The 7,500-nt window shown below is 44.3% G+C and overlaps 1 protein-coding gene across 4 annotated transcripts in view; it reads right to left on the bottom strand.

Annotated features, from left to right (window-relative positions):
* The window catches only part of tpst1 (tyrosylprotein sulfotransferase 1), a 95,001-nt gene extending 88,047 nt beyond the window's left edge, over positions 1 to 6,954 (bottom strand). The window contains exon 1 of one of the 4 annotated variants that reach the window (XM_064975323.1): positions 6,611 to 6,954. The gene's annotated coding sequence lies outside the window, so the exon portion shown is untranslated. The remainder of the gene's footprint in view (positions 1 to 6,610) is intronic. The other 3 variants (XM_064975325.1, XM_064975324.1, XM_064975326.1) reach the window with 3 other exon arrangements.
* Between the last annotated feature and the right edge of the window lie 546 nt (positions 6,955 to 7,500).

Raw genomic sequence — 7,500 nt, 5'->3', positions numbered from 1 at the left:
GCAGAAAAAAAGCAGGGAGGGCTGCTTGACTTGAGATGGATAATTTCACAAGGACATCCCTCCCAGGCCAGTGGCATGTTGTCACCTTAACTGGGAATTACAGAGGGAACTGGTTGGACTGTAGGTGCAAGAGGGCCGACTCTGGTCGAAAGTAGTACACTTAAAAAAGGGGACCATTTGGAACTCAGCCAGGGAGTCAACCAAGCCCGACGGGGCTCAGCCAGGGAGTCAACCAAGCCTGACAGTTTAAAACTCAATGAGGTGGCAGAGAACATATAGGAGTTGGACACGTTTAAATACACTACATGGCCAAAAGACACCTGCTCGTCAAACGTCTCATTCCAAAATCATGGGCATTAATATGGAGTTGGTCCCTCATTGCTGCTATAACAGCCTCCACTCTTCTGGGAAGGCTTTCCACTAGATGTTGGAACATTGCTGCTATAACAGCCTCCACTCTTCTGGGAAGGCTTTCCACTAGATGTTGGAACATTGCTGCTATAACAGCCTCCACTCTTCTGGGATGGCTTTCCACTAGATGTTGGAACATTGCTGCTATAACAGCTCCACTCTTCTGGGAAGGCTTTCCACTAGATGTTGGAACATTGCTGTGGGGAATTGCTTCCATTCAGCCATAAGAGCATTAGTGAGGTCAGGCAGATGTTGGGTGATTAGGCGTGGCTCGCAGTCGGTGTTCCAATTCATCCCAAAGGTGTTCGATGGGGTTGAGGTCAGGGTTCTGTGCAGGCCAGTCAAGTTCTTATACACCGATCTCAACAAACCATTTTGTATGGACCTCGCTTTGCGCACGGAGGCATTGTCATGCTGAAACAGGAAAGGACCTTCCCGAACCAAACTGTTGCCACAAAGTTGGAAGCACAGAATCGTCTAGAATGTCCTTGTATGCTGTAGCGGTAAGATTTCTCTTCACTTGAACTAAAGGGCCCAGCCCGAACCATGAAAAGAACTCCAGACCATTATTCCTCCTCCACCAAACTTTACAGTTGGCACTATGCATTTAGGCAGGTAGTGTTCTCCTAGCATCCACCAAAGCCAGATTAGTCCGTCGGACTGCCAGATGTTGATGCGTGATCGCCTTTCCACTGCGCCAGAGTCCAATGGCGGCGAGCTTTACACCACTCCAGCTGACGCTTGGCTATTGCGCATGGTGATCTTAGGCTTGTGTGAGGCTGCTCGGCCACGGAAACCCATTTCATAAAGCTCCCGACTAACAGTTATTGTGCCGATGTTCCTTCCAGATGCAGTTTGGAACTCGGTAGTGAGTGTTGCAACTGAGGACAGACCAGTTTTTTACTTTCTACAGGCTTTAGCACTCGGCGGTCCCGTTCTGTAAGCTTGTGTGGCCTACCACTTTGCGGCTGAGCCGTTGTTGCTCCACTTCACAATAACAGCACCAGTTGACCTGGGCAGCTTTAGCAGGGCAGAAATTTTAACAAACTGACTTGTTGGAAAGTTAGCATCCTATGACGGTGCCACGTTGAATTTTTTTTTTGATTCACTGAGCTCCTCAGTTAAGGCCATTCAATCTTACATCAGCTGATGTCACAAAGTGCTGTACAGAAGCCCAGCCGAAAACCCCAAACAGCAAGTCATGCAGGTGTAGAAGCACAGTGGCTCCCTAGAAAAACTCCCTAGAAAAAGACCAGAACCTAGGAAGAAACCTAGAGGCTCTACTGCCAATGTTTGTCTATGGAGATTGCATGGCTGTGTGCTCGGATTTTATACACCTGTCAGCAACAGGTGTGGTTGAAATAACCAAATCCACTCATGTGAAGGGCTGTCCGCATGCTGCACCTTCCCTGAGCAATAAAAGGTAGACAATACAACAACACATCACACTCTGAGCAAATAAAAACGAACTGGGGAATAATCACAGCATAGAACTGATCTACGGTCTGTGAATCCCAATGCATTAGCCTACATAACAAAACCTACAGATCAATAAAAGCTCAACGGCTTGAATACATGAGAGTACAACAGACATGATATAAACCTGCCAATGAACAGGAGGATGATGCACGGTCAGCCTGGACGCATCAGCGTGGGCGGACATCATAAGGCATATAACGGGATGAACACACAGCCGTGGGCAGGTAGCTAAGAGAAGGTATTTACCTAAACGGTGTACAAAATAAACATGATCATTTCATCTGTTAGCAGCAAAAGGAGTGATACGGACTTCCCAAACCAGGAAACGAGAAGAACCAAAGACTTCTGCGTTCCAAATGGCACACTACTCGGTGCGCTACTTCCTGGTCAATACTAGCGGTGCGCTACTTCCTGGTCATGGTTTTTCTAGCGGTGCGCTACTTCCTGGTCAATAATAGCGGTGTGCTACTTCCTGGTCAATAATAGCGGTGCGCTACTTCCTGGTCAATACTAGCGGTGCGCTACTTCCTGGTCAATACTAGCGGTGCGCTACTTCCTGGTCAATACTAGCGGTGCGCTACTTCCTGGTCAATACTAGCGGTGCGCTACTTCCTGGTCAATACTAGCGGTGCGCTACTTCCTGGTCAATACTAGCGGTGCGCTACTTCCTGGTCAATACTAGCGGTGCGCTACTTCCTGGTCAATACTAGCGGTGCGCTACTTCCTGGTCAATACTAGCGGTGCGCTACTTCCTGGTCAATACTAGCGGTGCGCTACTTCCTGGTCAATACTAGTGCAGGGAAGAATTGTAATACTCTGGTGGGGGTTTATATTTGACAATAATAATATTAATATTATTTTTTTTTTGCATATCCCAACTCTCCCTGAGACACAGCCAGGCCCTGCCATTATCAATCACCCCCTGCAGCTGCGGAAGCAGAGTAGCACAGAGCTCAGACTGACAGCCACAGGAAAACAACTGAGGGTGCATCCTAAAAAGGTCAGTGCTTGACATGAGCTGACTTGAGCCGGAGCTGGGCCTACAATTCACATTTTTTGGTGAACTGCGTACCGGCTCCTCTATAAAACAAAGTGGCCTATCACCGCCTCGGATTCACACACGGCGTCAAAGGTTAAACAAAGCAAGGTCTGCATTGAATAGCAGAGTGGGCATTCACGTCCTGATTCCACTTCGTTCTATTTTATTTGTCACAAGTCTGTGAATCCGGTGTACGAGGAGACTGTTCCAGTTTGGGAATCCGGTCTGTGAATCCGGTGTACGAGGAGACTGTTCCAGTTTGGGAATCCGGTCTGTGAATCCGGTGTACGAGGAGACTGTTCCAGTTTGAGAATCCGGTCTGTGAATCCGGTGTACGAGGAGACTGTTCCAGTTTGAGAATCCGGTCTGTGAATCCGGTGTACGAGGAGACTGTTCCAGTTTGAGAATCCGGTCTGTGAATCCGGTGTACGAGGAGACTGTTCCAGTTCCAGTTTGAGAATCCGGTCTGTGAATCCGGTGTACGAGGAGACTGTTCCAGTTTGAGAATCCGGTCTGTGAATCCGGTGTACGAGGAGACTGTTCCAGTTTGAGAATCCGGTCTGTGAATCCGGTGTACGAGGAGACTGTTCCAGTTTGGGAATCCGGTCTGTGAATCCGGTGTACGAGGAGACTGTTCCAGTTTGAGAATCCGGTCTGTGAATCTGGTGTACGAGGAGACTGTTCCAGTTTGAGAATCCGGTCTGTGAATCCGGTGTACGAGGAGACTGTTCCAGTTTGAGAATCCGGTCTGTGAATCCGGTGTACGAGGAGACTGTTCCAGTTTGAAAAGGCGCAGATTGAGAAAACGCAAGCCTGAATGTTATCAAATAGGGTTGTTAAATGAGACTTCTTACAGTCATGAAATCCCTGGGAAAGACCTGGAATTTTTATATTGTGTTGTAAAATATATGATCAATCACTTGAAAAAGGGGGGCTAGACTATATAGCCAATTGAAAACATAGCTCGTAATCTTGCTCGTTAACTCTTTAGCTATAAGCATTAATGTCATTGCCGTCTTGTTTCCACCGGCTCTGTTGAGAAATACATTCCACAACGCAGTGGGAAAGCTGACAATCCTCTCTATTAAAACAGTAGTCTAACACGGTCATTTCGCCAATGCAACAAAAAAATGTTTTATTCTAATAGACAAATAACTATCATGCTTGTGCATAGATCTCCCCTGAAATATTAAATAGTTTAGCCATCGATAAACATGTCCTGTGACTTTGTTTTTTGAAGTTAGCTACCTTAACTATTTATATCCCAGATTCATTGAATGAGAGAATAAATTGTATATTAAAAAGTATTTGGTTGTAACATCGCAATATTTTATATTAAAAAGGGTGGCCAACAGTCTGTCCCCCCCCGTCTAACACAACACATCTGTTGCTCAACAGGACATTGATAAAAAATGGACACACCCATCTCTCTCCAGATGGAGGGTTGACCACATGGGTTTTATACAGTTGCCTAACAGTGTTGTTATTTTACTTTGAGGGAGGTTAAGTGCCTTGATCAAGGGCACAACGGCAGGACATAGTAGGCTACATGGGGTCAGAGACGAGCAGCAATCCTTTGACCAATCAGATAAACTCTGGAAAAAGATATTCTGTGAAAAGATCTGATGTGATTGGTCAAAAGCATAATTAGTGGAAAACAATATCAGAATTGGGCTGCTTGACTAAACACAGCCATAGAGATGTCATCAATTATTGGTCTTGGATATTTGGTTAAAAGTCATGGAAAAGTCATACATTTCCATTCGACAAAATGTGAATAAACACTTAACAGTGAATAATCAGAGGTCTCTATAGCATAACGTAATTTGGGAATTTCTGTGAACAAAGTCAAATGGGCACCAAGTCACCAGAATATGAACAAACACATATGAACCCCTTTCTACCAGCATCTCTATCACTATAACAAACAGGGGGTTCAAAACATGTAATATTACTAATATATATTCAGACAGACAGACAGACAGAGACAGACAGACAGACAGACAGACAGACAGACAGACAGACAGACAGACAGACAGAGAGACAGAGAGAGAGAGACAGACAGAGACAGACAGACAGAGACAGACAGACAGAGACAGACAGACAGACAGAGAGAGAGACAGAGAGAGAGAGACAGAGAGAGAGACAGACAGAGACAGACAGAGACAGACAGAGACAGACAGAGACAGACAGAGACAGACAGAGACAGACAGACAGAGACAGACAGACAGAGACAGACACAGACAGAGACAGACACAGACAGAGACAGACACAGACAGAGACAGACAGAGACAGACAGGCTATCTACGTATCTATCTATTTCTGTCTTTGGCTATTGCCAATAAAGAGAACACTGAAGGAGCCTTTGATGCATAACTAACCTGTCTGTCACCACAATGTACAATACACCAAATAACCTGTCTGTCACCACAATGTACAATACACCAAATAACCCGTCTGTCACCACAATGTACAATACACCAAATAACCTGTCTGTCACCACAATGTACAATACACCAAATAACCTGTCTGTCACCACAATGTACAATACACCAAATAACCTGTCTGTCACCACAATGTACAATACACCAAATAACCTGTCTGTCACCACAATGTACAATACACCAAATAACCTGTCTGTCACCACAATGTACAATACACCAAATAACCTGTCTGTCACCACAATTCATTTCCAACATGACACAAAGTTGTTATAAGTTTTTGTCAACAGCTGTAGGAATAGTTTGCAATGAGAAATTCATAAATACACTTTTTTTTTTTTTAAAGTGTTAGACCCATTCCCCTTCAGTTGTGGTTTACTGCAAGTAGCTGATGGCAAAACATCTGGGGAGGTAGACCTAGCTCATGGCTGGTTGCCGAGATTCATCAGATTGTCTTGGTTAATTGGGCTACATAATAATCCCAGAAGACCAAGTGGAGGAGGCTTCCTTTTGGAACACGTTTACACATTATGACGTTTGCATAATTCCGTCCAATAGTTCCTATGCTGTGCTGACCAGTAGGTATTCTACATCAATAGTCTACAGACAGGATGTCATCTGATGTGGAAATATCAATAAGGTAAAAAGACTGACGACGTGAATTTAACTACGGCAGCTATGTCAGTTTTCTGTCGACAAAAAAACTCCGCTACAGATACATAGGAGATGCCAATATCAACAACGTGTGTTGTTTTAGTTGTGCGCACATCAACAGTTACTGCTGATTTCAATATAAAAAATAAAACAAATGTCTAAAATAAAATAATGTATCTGGTTAAAACACGAGAACATAACTGCCAATACGGAGACACAACACTCGATTAATTTAGTTGTCTATTTGAAAATGGGCTTTTGACCGATCATGATTATTGTTGTGCCAAGACGCATGATACATGTCCTGTCTTCATACACCGGGTGGCATGTGCCAAAAACATTCTACAACGATGCCAAGCTTTCAGCGCATTTCACAGATTCACCAACTATTAAAACATGTCGGAGCTAAAAACGGACATGGGCTTTTCTTTAAGACCTCCGAACGGGTCATGCTCAAAATGAGTAGTGGTTAACCTACTAGGTAGAGGTAGGCAGTCGCGGTTAGCGCCGCTGAAGCTGGACAGAAGAAGGGCATTGCTATGCTACACTGTCGGAATCTTTCACTTGATACAATATAACCACCCACCTAATGTAGCGGATCCAGCGCCGGAGACAGTTGATCAAGCTGCTGATCTAATAGTTGAACACCGTTGCTGGTACATTCCTTCCGTTCTATTTGCTCGCTGTTGTTCCACTGATCCGACGCACGATAATACTTGGTACTGCTTTCTCTTCAGTTGTATCGCTGCAAACGCGTATCCCCTGCTTTACGAGAAGGTGGTGTAATCATTCGTCCACACAGTTGTAAACAGTTGCGTTTTTACAACGAAAACGAGAGTTTCTATTGGACTAATTCAGTTAGGTTCTTCCTCGTTTTCGTTCAGCTTGCTTCCGTTTAAGAAACATTTTGCAACAAAATTAGGATAATGAATGGTGCCCTGTAATTGAAAGCCGGTTTGCGATTGGACCACCTGCAGAAGACAAATCATAATGTCTCATGGCAGAGGGTTGGTTGAAAACTTTGAAGGGCGGGATAAGAAGCTACCAATGTTTTTAAAGAGACAGGAACACCATTTCAAATATTTGCGCAACAACTCACTGCAAAATATTGTAGCGTTATAAAAGCTAAGAGTATTTTGAGAGATACAAATTTCATAATTGATTTACTCTTCCAAAGAAGAGTACTTTGTATCTGTCAGTCTCATCAGCTCAAGGCGGCAGGGTAGCCTAGTGGTTAGAGCGTTGGACTAGTAACCGGAAGGTTGCAAGTTCAAACCCCCGAGCTGACAAGGTACGAATCTATCGTTCTGTCCTTGCACAAGGCAGTTAACCCACTGTTCCCAGGCCGTCATTGAAAATAAGAATGTGTTCTTAACTGACTTGCCTACTTGTACTTCTAGTTCCGACTATGCAGTAATATCTAACAAATACACAACAACTACCTTATACACACAAACACACACAAATGTAAAGGGT

This window comes from Oncorhynchus masou, chromosome 9 (assembly GCF_036934945.1).
Source record: "Oncorhynchus masou masou isolate Uvic2021 chromosome 9, UVic_Omas_1.1, whole genome shotgun sequence".
In the NCBI taxonomy this organism is placed as follows: domain Eukaryota; kingdom Metazoa; phylum Chordata; class Actinopteri; order Salmoniformes; family Salmonidae; genus Oncorhynchus; species Oncorhynchus masou.
Note: the sequence above shows the minus strand (reverse complement) of the source record. Positions and strands in the feature narration are given on the sequence as shown.